This window comes from Acipenser ruthenus, chromosome 15 (assembly GCF_902713425.1).
Source record: "Acipenser ruthenus chromosome 15, fAciRut3.2 maternal haplotype, whole genome shotgun sequence".
NCBI classification, from domain to species: Eukaryota; Metazoa; Chordata; class Actinopteri; order Acipenseriformes; family Acipenseridae; genus Acipenser; species Acipenser ruthenus.
Window position 1 is genome coordinate 7089639 of NC_081203.1, and position 17311 is coordinate 7106949.

Here is a 17311-nt window from a genome sequence, read left to right on the forward strand (position 1 = left end):
TGAAAAAATGCTGTAAAGTAAGAATGCTTTCAAAAATAGACATGTTAATAGATTATATTTATCAATTAACTAAATGCAAAGTGAGTGAACAGAAGAATAATCTAAATCAAATCCATATTTGGTGTGACCACCCTTTGCCTTCAAAACAGCATCAATTCTTCTAGGTACACTTGCACAAAGTCAGGGATTTTGTAGGCATATAGTCAGGTGTATGATTAAACAATTATACCAGACAGGTGCTAATGATCATCAGTTCAAGACTGAGCACAGCAACAAGACACAAGGTAGTTATACTGCATCAGCAAGGTCTCTCCCAGGCAGAAATTTCAAGGCAGACAGGGGTTTCCAGATGTGCTGTCCAAGCTCTTTTGAAGATGCACAAAGAAACGGGCAACGTTGAGGACCGTAGACGCAGTGGTCGGCCAAGGAAACTTACTGCAGCAGACGAAAGACACATCATGCTTAGTTCCCTTCGCAATCGGAAGATGTCCAGCAGTGCCATCAGCTCAGAATTGGCAGAAAACAGTGGGACGCTGGTACACCCATCTACTGTCCGGAGAAGTCTGGTCAGAAGTGGCCTTCATGGAAGACTTGCGGCCAAAAAGCCATACCTCCGACGTGGAAACAAGGCCAAGCGACTCAACTATGTACGAAAACACAGGAACTGGGGTGCAGAAAAATGGCAACAGGTGCTCTGGACTGAGTCAAAATTTGAAATATTTGGCTGTAGCAGAAGGCAGTTTGTTCGCCAAAGGGCTGGAGAGCGGTACACGAATGAGTGTCTGCAGGCAACAGTGAAGCATGGTGGAGGTTCCTTGCAAGTTTGGGGCCGCCTTTCTGCAAATGGAGTTGGGGATTTGGTCAGAATTAATGGTCTCCTCAATGCTGAGAAGTACAGGCAGAAACTTATCCATCATGCAATACCATCAGGGAGGCATCTGATTGGCCCCAAATTTATTCTGCAGCATGACAACGACCCCAAACATACAGCGAAAGTCATTAAGAACTATCTTCAGCGTAAAGAAGAACAAGGAGTCCTGGAAGTGATGGTATGGCCCCCACAGAGCTCTGATCTCAACATCATCGAGTCTATCTGGGATTACATGAAGAGAGAGAAGCAACTGAGGCTGCCTAAATCCACAGAAGAACTGTGGTTAGTTCTCCAAGATGTTTGGGCCAACCTACCTGCAGAGTTCCTTCAAAAACTGTGTGCAAGTGTACCTAGAAGAATTGATGCTGTTTTGAAGGCAAAGGGTGGTCACACCAAATATTGATTTGATGTAGATTTTTCTTCTGTTCACTCACTTTGCATTTTGTTAATTGATAAATATAAACTATTAACATGTCTATTTTTGAAAGCATTCCTACTTTACAGCATTTTTTCACACCTGCCTAAAACTTTTGCACAGTACTGTATGTATGTATATATATATATATATATATATATATATATATATATATATATATATATATATATCCAGGTTCAACAACCCATGCAACTCATTTTAAACCATAATTTGATTTCCACCTGTGGTTCTTACAAAGTTGCTGTTAAGTGTTGGTAGGGATTTAATAGTGAATGAAACATTGCCATCTAGTGGTAATATTAAGTACAATTGTTTGCATTAATGTCCCAAACAACGTCAGTGTTTACTAAATAGATCACCAAAAATAAAACAAGTCGTTTCTATACCATCAATGGTGGGTTGCAGTCCCAAACAAAAACACACTCTGTAACCACAGCTCTCTGTGCATGAAACTGTGCTCCTTTTCAATCCCAGGGAAATGGTGCTCTGGTGTCTGTGCTGTGCTGTGGAGTAGGGTAGTGATTTGGGGTTTAGTGCTGGCTAAGTGGCGGCAGCTCCCAATCTCTTCAGTCCTCCTCTGCAAAAGAACAAACACAAAACAGTAAGAAATTCACACGCTCTGGCTGGGAATCACGTCCCACGTTCCCTTTCTACTGCCAAACTCCTCCCTGTGATCAGCCCGGCGCCAGGGCTTATCCAATCACCGCCTGTCCCGCAGCTGACTACAGTGGAGGTGTTCGCAGCTATGCGCATGCCCCAGAATGGCAGACCTCCAGTTACCAAGTACTGTCGAGTCAGCACATCTAGGGAAAGTGTGCTACCCCCCTTACACAGCGCCCTTTCTGGTCGGGAGGGAGATTTACAGCGCATATTCCTTCTCTTCCCGTCACAGACACAAAACATCCAAAAACATAATTTAAGTGTACTGTTCCTTGCTTTATGTATTATTTATTTATTTATTTATTTATTTATTTATTTATTTATTAGCAGACGCCCTCATCCAGGGCAACTTATAGTTATTACAAAATATCACAATACAAAGTATCACCATACAAAATATCACTGTGCAGAAAAGCACATTACAGAATATCACATTACAGTTAAGAGCAGTTATAAAGTACAATAAAATCAGTAGAAAATAAGATCAAAGTAAAGAATACAGTAAATAATTACATTTAAGAGCGAGTTTGACTAAGAGCAGTTAACTTATAGTAAAAATATTTGCTTATATGAGTAGCTATATATATATATCTTTATTTTTATATAGCACCTTTCATAGTGGACCACCATCACAAAGCACTTTACGAGGTAAGCTGTGAACTGTGCATTATATGCAGAGTCACTTACAATAGGACATTGATTTAACATCTCATCCGCAGGATGGAGCACAAAGAGGCTAAGTGACTTGATCAGGGTCACACAGTCAGTGGCAGAGGTAGGATTTGAATCGATGACCTAAACGTGAATATGGATATCTAAGAGTAAAATCAAGAACAAGATACAGTGACTAGTTATAATTAAGAACAATAGTAGAATACGGCAAGGTATGGAGCAGTTCAGTGCAAGTACAAGCTGATGCAAGTACTGGTACGATTGGGTGCCATATAGTCCAGTACAGCCGAGAGTTGTGAGGTTTACAGATGCTGTCTGAACAGGTGTGTCTTGAGGAGGTGCCGGAAGGTTGTCAGCAACCCCCGCAACTAACTCGGGAGAGACGAAGGCGTGCACTCGCGTTCTCCGAAACGTGTGCCGTCAGCCGTCCGCTTTTTTTTGCACTGAAAGCCCGCCATGAAGCCATTACAGAACTACAGTGTCGGAGGACCACGCAGTTCTGAATTGCACACAGGCAGGCCAGCAGGCGCCCGGCCAGCCACAGGGGTCGCTGGTGCATGGTGAGCCAAGGATTCCCCAGCCGACCTAACCCTCCCTGCCCAGGCAGTGCTTGGCCAATTGTGCGCTGCCTCCTGGGAGCTCCTGGCCACGGTCAGTTGTGGCACAGCCTGGATTCGAACTGGCGATCTCCAAGCTATAGGGTGCATCGGGCGGAGTGCCTTTACTGGATGCACCACTCGGGAGCTCCCCTTCCATTTCTTTTCAGCAGAGTGCAGTAGTAGTAAAACAAAATTCAATTATATTTGAAGGATACAGGGTATTTTTTTATATCCCATTGAGTGTTGCCATAGTGACAGGGTGCTGGTATTCTGAAGGCAATGGGAATTGAACAGCAATGAGAGTGCAGATATCATATAGCCCCCTAAGTTGTTGAGAGAAATAATAAATCAGACTGCAATAAAGTCAAAGGGGGGGGGGAGGGGGGTCATTGCTCAGAAACATAATATAAAAGATTTCCACCAACAACATGGCTGGTAACCCATTCCATACCTTCACCGCTCTGCGTAAAGAAAAAGCATCTCCTGCCTTCTGTCTCCACGTAATTTGGAACTGTGTCCTCTGGTCCTGGTTTCTGTATTAGCTTGAATATTAAAGTATATCTGTACTTGCAGTGCACAAACAGATCTGCTTTCAGTCTTAGCCCATTCGTTTCTATTCAAGTCCATATACACAGAGGTCTGCAGTCCTTTAATAAATAACGTATCCAACCTAGCCAACATCCTGGCACCTCTTGGTCAAGTGACTTTTTTGCCAAAATTACATTGTGCATCAGTGACTGAACCGGCTTCCAAACCAAATATCTTCAGTCCTTTGTTCCAACCCGAAGATTATATTGCATTACTAAATGCATTTGAAAGGATTGTTGTGTACTGTATACAATCTACAGGGTTCCCTGGAGTCTAATTGTGCAGCTAATCAGCTGAAGTTTGAGCATTTAGTGGTAAGCAAACAGTCTCTATCGGACCCCTTAGGGCAACCACTTATTACTGCATATCATGAGCATGCAGCCACATTTACTAATAAGAGCTAATGTGCTAATAATGAGAGCAGTGTACCCGGGGCTAAGCAGGACTTCACTTAACCTAACACAACTTCTGAAAAACAGTATGACTTGGACAATATAACAGTGTTTATAGTGATATAAACACTAGACTACTGTAGATCATTAACCCTTTCAACACTGCAGACCGCTCTTGAAGTTTCATTTGACCTTGAATCATTATTGCTCTAGCACTTGATCATCTTTAATGGTACAGTCTATATAAAGCGAACCCAAGACTCTGTTCACAAATAGCAGAAAGCGGGTACAAGTGGAAGCTGAGTAAAACTTTAGAACAACCATTTTTAAGAACACAAAAATATAAGCAATAGTTTAATTGAAAAAGTCAAAAATTAAAAAAGCATAAACATGAGGCCCACTCTGTGGCAGGGTGAAGGATGGTAAAAGGAGTGAAATCTGGCCTCCTGACAGATGGAGGCGCTAGAGGGAGTAACTTGCACGACCTCACCAAGATGGAGCGTGCCTTAAGCATACAGTCACTGTTGTGGCAGCCATCTTGGAAAGGTCGAATACACAGGTGTTTCGGGTTACTATGAAATGCTTTGCAGTCAGCCAGTGACATACTTCAATCTCATTGACACTGCCGAGGTGAGAATTCCATGCAAACAGAACTTTTTTAACCGAAGCTTTGATCAACTGTGCGGCTAAGCTTTGTTGACTGCTTTGAACCTTCTTAAGATACACTTGTTTGACCACTAGATGGCCTTGGTAAGTAAGTGAAATCAGATCATGTGTTTGACCACAAATTCTTAGCACTGTATTTGAGAAAAAAGACATACATCACTCTCTCTGGAAAACCACTCATGAAACTTGGTAGTAATATTATTTAGCATAAATTATCGAGAGGATGACATTGTGAGGAAATACAGAGGAGTCTCTGTGTTGGTACATCCGTCCATCTCTGTGTCACACTTAATTTTACATGTACCAAGAACACAAGAAGTTACTCCACACAAATCAGTCATTTTAATATACTTTATCAATATACTAACTCCTCATTTGCTTACTTATTGACATCTAGGTCTTATCCAATATTCCTTAACAAATTCATTACCATCGATTGTTCTATATTATATGCAGTGTATATATATATATATATACATATATATACTGTACCGTATTTCAAAGAATAAAACACACCAGAGGCTTCACTTCTGTTTTAGGCACTTAGTGCTTTATTAAGGCTGCTCAAAACACTAAGCCACCCAGATCTTACTCAACGCAGGCTGTGCCAAACAACAAGCCAGTCTGTGCTGGTGACTAAGGAAGTCAGTTTCATTTGCACATCCTAGGTCATTTCACCTCAGCAGTGTCATCGGGGTCAAGCATCTTATGGCCGCAAAGCATGTCAGTTATTACGGGAAGCAGCTGCTTGGTAATGAAAAGGAAGCAAGCTCTAGAAAGAAAGAACAGGTATTGCCGTAAAAAACAGTGTATAAGTCGCACCTGTGTACAAGTCCCCCCGTCCGTCCCCCCTCTTTTTTTTTGAGACAACAATTTTAGGAAAAAGTCTATAGGTCACACCAGTGTATAAGTTGCTCTCCCCTTTTTAGCACCCCCTAAACATACCTAGAAAATAGACTTATACAAAGGTTTTTACAGTAATTAAAAGAGTGGAGTAGATACCCCTTAGTTTCTGCTCTTGCTATTTCCTTATATGTCTCCAGGCACAGTTCCACAGGTTAAAAAACAACAGGATCATCATGTGATAGATGTCACATGGTAACTCTTTTGAAAGTGTATCACAGTAAAAGCCCAGCAAAGCTTTATCAATAGTGTGAATCACAGAGAGGTAAAGCATACTAAAACTATTGCTGTGTAATTTTTCCATAGTAAATGTTTATAAAGCAAACCCTGAATTGGTTGATCTAAACAGCCATTTAGCCGTAAACCTAGCAATGCAGATTTCTATCAATTGTATTATACAGTTTTTAATTTTGCTTCGAGTGAACATGTGATTATTGTAACAGCTCTCATAAAACTTTACGGTACTAAACTTGTGTTGGCATAGTGAAAGCATGGTAAGGTATAGGTAAGCATTGTAAATCCCCGCGATACATGGAAAAGCATATTAAAAACATGGCAAACCATGTTAAATGCAAAGTATAAACAAGCGATGTCATTTACTACAAAGTCAATGATGTAACTATCTACTATTCCTTTCTAATTAAACCTTCAGGCATCATGGTATTGAGTCTATTTATCCTTCTATATTCCTTTATTCTTATAAAACTTCTTAGGTCATTCATTTTATGTTTTTTATTATTTTGTAAAGTGTTGGACTATTGGTTCATTACTTTTTTGTTTCTTATGTTTGATAGGTGAATTCTGTATTATTTTATATAATGCTGTACCTGTCTCGCCTACATATTTAATGTTGTTTTATTTAAATACACAGCAATATTAAGTTAGACCTTCAATGGACAAGAAAATAAATAGAATTTCTAGATACCATAGTAAAACTTGAAGAAGGTTCAATTGAGACTGACCTCTTCTGTATTTACACATGTCCATATGTAAATACACACTAGAAGGGCAATCCCAAAGGGCCTAGGAATAAGAATACAAAGAATATGCTCTAAAGAAAGTGACTATGTAAAACAAAGAAATGTATTAAAAACAAATCTTAAAAAAGAGGATACAAAGAAAGAATTCTACAAATACTTGCACTAGTACATGTAAAGTGTGTAACTACATGGACAAAAGTAAAAAAATATAATTAAACATAAGAACAGCACATATCCACTAAAAACTAATACCAACTGTAAAAATAGCAAAGTTGTTGATGGAATAGCCTGTGAAAAATGTGATGAAACTGGAACAACTTTATATAAAAGAATTCAGAACCACCTTTCATTAATTAGAAATAAAAAAAAATGAATGAACCAATAGTACAGCACTTCACCAGTCAAGGACATGACATGAATGATGTAAAGTTTGTAGTATTAGAACAGCTAAAATTAGACAATGCGACATATAGAAGAATAAAAGAAAGTAAATGGATAAATAGACTGAACACGATTATGCCAGCGAGACTTAACAGAAAAGAATGACCTAATTAACTCCAATAAATATATAACATTTAAATAAATAAATAAACAAAATTCATTCAAAAGTTGTGCATGCTGATACGCTGGGAAGGCCAAATCAAGGTTGACTGAAAGTTCTCAATGGTACATTTGCACCCTCATTATGCAGTTTACTACCCTTTTCAATGGTTTATCATTGGTGTCTGTGTTTTACCAGGCCTTCACAAAATGGTTGACTGTGTTTCACTCAATTGCGGGTCTTTGTATTGGTCACTAATCATCACACATAGAATAAGGAGTGCTGTTCATAATGCAAAACCATTTTCTTTGTTTTGAAAAGTGACATGGAAGACTGAACGTTTCTGAAGTTGTAATCCCAGTTCTGAATAGGGAAAGTAGTTAAATCCTCTCCAACTCTTTTCCACACCTGTCTAAAACAAACATTCGAGGGAATTTGATTTTGTTTTCTATTCAAACTCTGCAGGAGATCTTTAGTTGCCTCAACTGGTATTGCCAACAGTACGTTTATTCAGACAAATGTAATAGATGATTATACAGTGCACTGATGTACTGTACTTTAACAGGTATGAAGTATCATAGTTATCTTAACTTGTGTTCTTGGTTAGATTCACTTTGTATATCGGTTTTTTTTACCATAGCTCCTGGTACATCTACTGAGAGCAGAGAGTTGCAGTAAGTTTCCTGTGAACCTCACAGCTTAATGTGTACCAGCAGCTACCAGTTTTTTCAGAATCTTTTACTGGGTTTCAAATGAGCATTTACACGGCCTACAGCTAATCCATCTGCTTGTGACCTCTTTCGAAACACAGACCATTAGAGTGCAGGGAGTAAGAATGACTTTGACCTGGAGCTCTGAGGATGCAATGATGTGCCCTCAAAGACGATGCTTATCTATGCTTGATGGGACTAAAGAACACTTATACAGGCGCGATCTGACGTAAATGGGATTAACATTTTTTTTTAAACTTTTAAAAATTATCTGACATTTTCAAAGTGCTTGAAAGTTCAAGTAGACAATTTCCAATAGAAAGCTTATTTGTTGAAAAAAAAAAAAAAAAAAGTCCTCTCGATTTACCGTTGTGTCAGAGGCTGAAAGGCAGACCTTTGTAGCACAGCAGCAAAATACCAACACTATAAGGAAAACCATCTCTGAGCTTGCTATCCTCAGGTCATACTTGGCAGAGATCAGTGAACTGCGACCGGTAGAAACTATCCCTCACAAAACAACAAAGGTAGTGATAAAGAAAAGAACGATAACTACGCAGTCTCTGTTGCAGCGCCATCCAAAGGCTATTCACACAAAACTCTTAAGTTAAGCCTCCAGAGCATTTTTGGGCATAACTGCATTTTTAACAACTCAAAAGTCAGCATGACATTTTATGTATCTGATGTTAGCCAAAAGAAAAAGCCAAGATGTTTGTGATTTTTAGTAAAGAAAAGATTTGTTTAATTTTATCTGTGTGTGTTTCTTTTTTCTTTTTGTGCTGGTATTATACAAAATAAAATACAAGCTACTGTACAGACAGTAAAAAGCAACCTTGAAGTTTCTCAAGAGGACTTGGCCATGATGTCACAGAACTCCTTGGTGGCTTTTTACTATCTGATTATGTACAGTAGCTTGTACTTTATTCTCTCTCTCTCTCTCTCTCTCTCTCTCTCTCACACACACACACACACACACACACACACACATATATATATATATATATATATATATATATATATATATATATATATATATATATATATATATATATATGTACCATGTTGAACTATAAATTGCTCAATTGTGCATTACTGTAAGCTCATTAAAGATTATGTTGTTAATCGAAAATGTGTATTTAGAAATAAATATATTCTTCAACATTAAGGACTGTTTTGTTAATTGACCATATGCAGGAATAACTTCAGTGATTTACCTGCATTTACCAATAAACTTCGGCAAATCATAAGAGTAACCGGTAAACGTCTGAAAAGCAATTCTTCATAATTCCGGACATTTACCACCGTACTTGGTAAATGTTGACAGTTACCAGTACAATTTAGGATTTACCAAATTCACCTGCTGGGCACTTTACATACAACTCCCTTTCTTAAATGTTGTTGCAATTTGCACCTAATGTATTACAGATTTAGAAACTAGGTACAAATGTTACTTGAACTGACTAGCCATTACCAACATATCAATTAACCATTAAAACGCTTGTTAATGCGTTAGTGTCTAAAACAACTATAACACTTAACCCGAAAGTGTGTCCAACGTTTCCTGTTCTTTCCCTATGGAGCAAACCAGTATAAACAATGTCAAGTACGGCTTTTGAATTACTGCACTCGCTGTAGGCTACCGTTCTTCAAGTGAATCAGCAAGATTGCTGAGAGAAACAGAAAGATAAACAATTCTTATGAACTTCACTCAGACGCTGTCCTACTTCCAAATAAACGAGAAATTGGAACTAGAAACGGAATTTAAACCTGACACAACAAAACTTAAAGCATTACAGTATTGAACTCCTTAAAAACATCAATGGCAGGCTAGGTGTTTTGAGGGACTGACGTGCCAAATTGTTATTTTAATGAAGGAAAACAAAAATCTCGTTTCAGTAACGAATAAAAAATTAATTACGAAAACTACAGAAACGTCACTAGTAACTGACATTCACACAACTACCACAGTACCCCTAGTAACTTTATGATATGTGAAAGTCGGATAGAGAGTGCGTTTTCCAGTACAATCTGTACCAGCAGAGGCCGAATTGATGCGAGTTGCGCATGCGTTCCAGTGGGTGGTTTCTGTTTACAGCAGCGGGTCTACGCTGTGTGAGTGTGTGTGAATGTAATCAACAAAACAGTTTCTGGAATAAAAAGATTAATAAAAAAACTGGAAACAGGTAAGACACCGCAACCTTGCTTACGATTTTAACAAAAACAGCCTCATTGCCCAATAGGTTTGTCACTGCTGACATCAAATACGAGTTAACATAAAGCGAGAAACAGATATAAACAACATAGCGGCCTGCTTTGTTTTTCGTAGGCCCTGTTGTGTACTTTTTTTTTTTTTTTTTTGGTCAGATTCACAGCACTCGCAGTTAAAATTGCATTAGTTACAGGTGCCATTTAATTTGAATTTGTTTTTTTTTTAAGCTATCGGCATTGGGCCTGGTTGCTGACCACGGTATTTTCCTGCAGGGGTTTGATATTTTATGTGCTGTAGCTTGTTAATTTTCGACAGCTGGTGATTCCAGATATTGTCCTTATATATTGTGCGCAGGGTTCTTTAATTTTCTCGGAATTGCGTGTTATTATATTATGCAAGACATTGATGTGGTAAATGCACGAATTTTATTTGGCTTGCAGTACTTAATGTATGTCAAAACAAAACACAGTATACTACAACAGAACTGAAAACGTGTTTTATAGATATGCTGTTGTAATATGCATATTTAGTTATTGTGCACAACAATGTATTTTGTGATAAATCCCATATCGTAAAGGGTACCGTATCAGTAAGGATGCAGTACAAGTTTTTAAATTTGTATGCTAACAACGTTGTCAGAAATACAGTGTTAACAGTTTTACATTTTTGTAAAACTGTGTTCTTTTTATTGTCATATCCTTTTCCAATTGTGTGTTAATGTTATTTAAAATGCTACAACTACCGTAACACTTTGCTTTCGGTATGTCGAAAAAAGAAATGCATGCATTTTCTGAATGCATAATGACATCATCGTGTAGGTAAATCCCATAGATTCGGAAGGAGTTTTGCAAAATTGTTGTCTAAAACTTGAGCGTCTGAAAGTCTGTTTTTATTTTCTACACCGATGTATCTCATTGGCTAATAATGACGTAAGGCTCGCAATTTGACAGGTCATTTTAATACTTATGCTGTTTGCTGAAGACGCTAACTAAACTAATGTTATCGATGTATATCGCATGCATTTAATTGGGAAGCTAAATATAACAATATTGCTCCAAAAAGGATTTGCTTTCTCTGGAAGAAAGCCGATTGCCAGAGGTATTGAAATTATTTGTACCTGGTCAACCCACACTTTCTTTGCCCTTTGGTCTTTTGATTGACCAGGAGCATAACAGTTGTACAGGCTAGTAGGAAATAAGGTGGTTTTCGTTTGCTTTGCTTACAGACATGTGCAGCTAAAATCAACAAACCAATCCCTTTCCAGTAGTTAACTGCTGTACATATTGGGCAGTGGTTTTTCCGCTTTAACGGGACAAAAACAGCTTTGTTTGAAGGAGCACAATGGTACTAGTCTCCATTTTAGTAAAATTGTTTAGTCAGCAATACTGTACAGTGGATTGCAATATATGTGTTAATATGTTGATACCATTGGTTAAAGATTTAATTTCACAGGGAGCATTTTAATGTGTAATTGCAATTATATTATTTGTCTGTAGTTTCACCTGTCATCAGCGTGTTCCTCCATGTACTGAATTAGAGATCTACTTTTTTTTTTAAAAACCTTTTAATCAAAGTACACTTTTCAATCTGTCATCAGAATACCATGCTCAGCTGCTTTTATAAAGTTAATTTGCATTAAATAATACTTACAGGTTTAATCACATTCAAAATGAGCATATACTAGTGATTCATGCAATATTTCTACAGTAAATACAGCACCGGTGTTGTTCAAACTGTAAACAACTTCTCAATCTAACTAACGTTTCTGTCTCTCCCTTTTGATACAGTATCTAAACTGAAGAAAAGCTGCGCTGGCACTTTATAACACAGTCATCTTATTCAGCATTCGTTTTTTAGCTATATTAGGCTTATTACATGGTTATCTTTCCTAATGTATTTACTTTTTTGCTGCGAAAGGAGCTGCGTCTTTCTCCGGGAGACGAGATGCTTCAGCCGTACCTGAGGCGAGCCCATTCCCTCTTCCCCTAGCCTGACCCGCTCGCCTTCTCGCACTTGGTTTGTTTGTCTGTCGCTTCAAACTGGACTCCCGACTGTCGTTTAGTCAGTCTATTTATAGTTTAAAGGCTGCTAATTAAAATGATCCATGAGTGGGAATGTTACATTTTTTTGGTAAAAATATAGCGTTGATTACATCATGCTTTATACATGGTTAATTCACAGAAAGTTACATTTTTGCTTCACTATATGTGCATTATAGAGAGGGAGTTATTTTATTTTGTATTTTAGTCAGATGTGTGTTGTTATGTGTCCCGCAGTGCCCCCCACCCCCTCCCCTGTTTATAACTCTCATCGGTTATAACGCTCATATTGTGTCCCCTCCCCCCAAGACCCGCATTATAGTGAGGAAGCACTGTATGAGGAATCACTGATGTAATTTAAGATTTTGATGAAGAGGGCAAAATTATTGTGTGCACAATGTCACATAAAAAACAGGAACAGGAAAAAGTGGTTATGTGGTTGTGAATAAGCAATGTGAACATTTGAGGTGAAAAAAAAATATATACAGTACTGTGCAAAAGTTTTAGGCAGTTGTGAAAAATTACTGTAAAGTAAGAATGCTTTCAAAAATAGACATGTTAATAGTTTATATTTATCAATTAACAAAATGCAAAGTGAGTGAACAGAAGAAAAATCTACATCAAATCAATATTTGGTGTGACCACCCTTTGCCTTCAAAACAGCATCAATTCTTCTAGGTACACTTGCACACAGTTTTTGAAGGAACTCTGCAGGTAGGTTGGCCCAAACATCTTGGAGAACTAACCACAGTTCTTCTGTGGATTTAGGCAGCCTCAGTTGCTTCTCTCTCTTCATGTAATCCCAGACAGACTCGATGATGTTGAGATCAGGGCTCTGTGGGGGCCATACCATCACTTCCAGGACTCCTTGTTCTTCTTTACGCTGAAGATAGTTCTTAATGACTTTCGCTGTATGTTTGGGGTCGTTGTCATGCTGCAGAATAAATTTGGGGCCAATCAGATGCCTCCCTGATGGTATTGCATGATGGATAAGTTTCTGCCTGTACTTCTCAGCATTGAGGAGACCATTAATTCTGACCAAATCCCCAACTCCATTTGCAGAAATGCAGCCCCAAACTTGCAAGGAACCTCCACCATGCTTCACTGTTGCCTGCAGACACTCATTCGTGTACCACTTTCCAGCCCTTCGGCGAACAAACTGCCTTCTGCTACAGCCATATATTTCAAATTTTGACTCATCACTTCAGAGCACCTGCTGCCATTTTTCTGCACCCCAGTTCCTGTGTTTTCGTACATAGTTGAGTCGCTTGGCCTTGTTTCCACGTCGGAGGTATGGCTTTTTGGCCGCAAGTCTTCCATGAAGGCCACTTCTGACCAGACTTCTCCGGACAGTAGATGGGTGTACCAGGGTCCCACTGTTTTCTGCCAATTCTGAGCTGATGGCACTGCTGGACATCTTCCGATTGCGAAGGGAACTAAGCATGATGTGTCTTTCGTCTGCTGCAGTAAGTTTCCTTGGCCGACCACTGCGTCTACGGTCCTCAACGTTGCCCGTTTCTTTGTGCATCTTCAAAAGAGCTTGGACAGCACATCTGGAAACCCCTGTCTGCCTTGAAATTTCTGCCTGGGAGAGACCTTGCTGATGCAGTATAACTACCTTGTGTCTTGTTGCTGTGCTCAGTCTTGCCATGGTGTATGACTTTTGACAGTAAACTGTCTTCAGCAACCTCACCTTGTTAGCTGAGTTTGGCTGCTCCTCACCCAGTTTTATTCCTCCTACACAGCTGTTTCTGTTTCAGTTAATGATTGTGTTTCAACCTACATATTGAACTGATGATCATTAGCACCTGTCTGGTATAATTGTTTAATCATACACCTGACTACATGCCTACAAAATCCCTGACTTTGTGCAAGTGTACCTAGAAGAATTGATGCTGTTTTGAAGGCAAAGGGTGGTCACACCAAATATGGATTTGATTTAGATTTTTCTTCTGTTCACTCACTTTGCATTTAGTTAATTGATAAATATAATCTATTAACATGTCTATTTTTGAAAGCATTCTTACTTTACAGCATTTTTTCACACCTGCCTAAAACTTTTGCAGATATACAGTACTGTATATATATTAAATGTATTGCCCGCTGCATGCCTGTTTACCCATATAAAAATATCTGCCTACTGAGTGCATTCTACTACGTCTCTCTTATCAGTCTGTCAGATCTGCTGTTTTGCCCATTCTGACTGAACCTGTCTTTTCATTTACAAGGATGCTATTTGCAGTGAATCATTCATGTGATGGACAGCCCATTTACACAATGTAGGCTACATATGGCAGGTGCTTACAATTGTTTGGCTAGCCCCTGTGCACAGTCTCATCTTTCACATAATACAGTACATTTGAAGTAGTCTACAAGTGCAATTAAGCATACTGGAATCCAGAATATGTTACTTAGGCTACATGTAGTGTTCCGCATTTTCGGTTTTTATCTTTTAAGAGTTTATTTTACATATATTAAAATAGGGATAAAATCGGTACAAAATAGTTTTTAATTGAAACATCGGTAAAAATCGGTGGGAAAAATCTCAGAACAAAAACACTTTACATGTGGAATATGATGAGTTGCAATTCTAGTTTCTGATTAATAATGTCCCTGGCATGTATGACGAAGCAGAATGCAAGTCGAAGCCACATTATCCCAAGTTAGCTGGAACTTTGTGAACGTTTGGGCAATTGTTGTGCTTACGGAAACAGTATCTACAGAAGATATGAACATGACATCAGCACAAAACAATTCACCAATTCAGCATTTCACCTTGAAATCATAAAAAAAAAAAAAATTGACAACTAAAGCATCATCATTTTCTGTCAAATATTTATGATTAAGACTATCGGCATTAGGCAGTGTTTTACTACAGACAGTACTCTCACACAAAGTCACCAATACATACCTCTCTGCAGAAAACATTGGCTGTCCAGCAAAGCACAGCGCTCTGACAAACTCATTAACACAGTCATTCTGTGCTTTCTTTATTAAAGCACGTGTAAAAGCAGGATAAATGGATTGCTTGTCTCTCAGTTTACTTTCTTGTTTTAGTTTGTGTCGCTTATTTTTCAGTATGTTCTTTTATTGTCAGCGTGAACATGTACCTCAATGCAGCAGTATTTGCAGCGCTGTGCATGCTCTGCGTCATCTGACCCACTTTTGCTATTTTTGCTTTTTACGTACTTTGAAACATTTGTTTTCTTTTCATGTGTAGAGCTGCTTATTACAATGTCAGAGTCAAAATAAAACAGCATTTTCATCAAATTATTGTCTATTTCCTAGAAAATAGTACCAGGAAAGTATTGAATAATAGACAGAAATCGGGTATAAATCAGTAAAAACCGATGTCCTGTAATTTTTCTGTAAAATTTGGAATAAACCGGAAACGCGGAGCACTATTTATATGGTATCTATATGCAAAGCACAATTGTTATGTGGCAGGGAGAAAAAAAAAGATAGTAATACTTTTTTCTAGTTTACAGTGATCTTTTGTTTTAATGGGTGCTATAACATACAATTGCAACAAGCCCAATACAGCTATCCCTAGGGTACATCTTTACACTTTCTCATTCTGGACTGTCTACATCACTTGAGCTCTCAATGTAGGCTAAGAGCACTGCAATTTACCAAAATGAGATGCATACCCATCACAGATTTTAATATGAAAAATATGTGAAGAATTTGAGCATCACACAATATGACATTTTGTGTTCAAGTTTTATTAGATTTTTTTAAAGCTTAAAATATACACAACAAAATATTAAAAGATTGCACTGGCTAGGTTTTGCGTTGAGATTTTCTGAAAAAACATTTTTATTGTAACACATTTCAATGACATACGTTTCCACTAGAAGTCTTTCTCAGTGTCTTCATGCTAGTCTAAACTTTTGTGAAAATGTATTTGTTTGTTTTTCTGTGTTTTATAAAAGTGAATTACAAAATTTGTAAATAACAGATTAATCTGTAACAAAGGGTTCCTAAATTATTTCTATTACATTAAAGTGATTAATTTTGCTTTCTGTAAAAAATGGTAATTGTTACACTGATACAGTAATTAATCATACATTTTAAATACCTATAGAAATAATGTATATTGATGTTGATTTGGTGATATTAACTGTACACGTAATTGAAATTGAGAGGGGAAAAAACTACTGGCATAAGAGGGCATTTCCTTTAAAGAAATACAGTACATTGATTTACTATTTCAGCCGTCTTAAATTACTTCCAGTTAGAAGTGTTTTCAAAATTGTAAAAAAATAAAATAGTCAATGCTCAACTTTTCTAAGGCTATTTAATAAAGAACTTGCTTGGCATCTGTATCCGCATTTGAATTGCCTCCTCCCAATACTGGAAGCAGCTAAATGAATAATGTACGGACGCCATCCTTCAGTCAACCAATTAGACGTGCACTGAGTAATAGGCAGCATGTGCTTCAATGATACATAACTATCTCATTAAAGTTTTGTCTTTTAACAAAATTGTCCACTATTATTAACACTAGAACAACTGGGTTGAAGGGTTTAACCCCATTATAGTAGGCTATATATTAAACTTCTGACAGTTTCCTCTGAAAATGTGTACTTTTATATTTCAAATACCCGATTTCAAAAAGTGTTTTGAGTGTTCTCATAGTATTAATGTTGTTAATTGTATTTTACTGCTCATCATACAAAATATCCAGTCTAGACCAAAATATGTGTCATGATATATACATTCTGGCCTTGGTTGGTATGGAGTCTAGTTTTGCTACAGTATCTATTTTAAAACTGAAACTAAATGCTCATGTTTTACCTCACGGTCTTGAGAAAGTAGTAGAGTAGACTCTCGTTAATTCATGTTTCCATAATCTGTGCGGTTTAATACAGTATATTATCAAAATGCATTAGTGCAGAAATCATGTGATCTATGCGGAAGCGGGTATTCGCATGCTTTATTAGTGCGGAAATCAGCCTCTCCGTGACATGCTTTGTTAATAATCACTCACTCATTCGATTGACTGTGCCTTTAAAGGGCGTAGTCTAGAGGCACACTCACCCACT

The 17311-nt window shown here is 37.9% G+C and overlaps 1 protein-coding gene across 2 annotated transcripts in view; it reads left to right on the top strand.

Moving 5' to 3' along the window:
• The first annotated feature begins 9994 nt into the window (after window positions 1-9994).
• LOC117973972 (rab GTPase-activating protein 1-like) overlaps window positions 9995-17311 on the top strand; it is a 123032-nt gene continuing 115715 nt past the window's right edge. Inside the window, exon 1 of one of the 2 annotated variants that reach the window (XM_058987081.1) lies at window positions 9995-10198. The gene's annotated coding sequence lies outside the window, so the exon portion shown is untranslated. The remainder of the gene's footprint in view (window positions 10199-17311) is intronic. The other variant, XM_058987082.1, reaches the window with a different exon arrangement.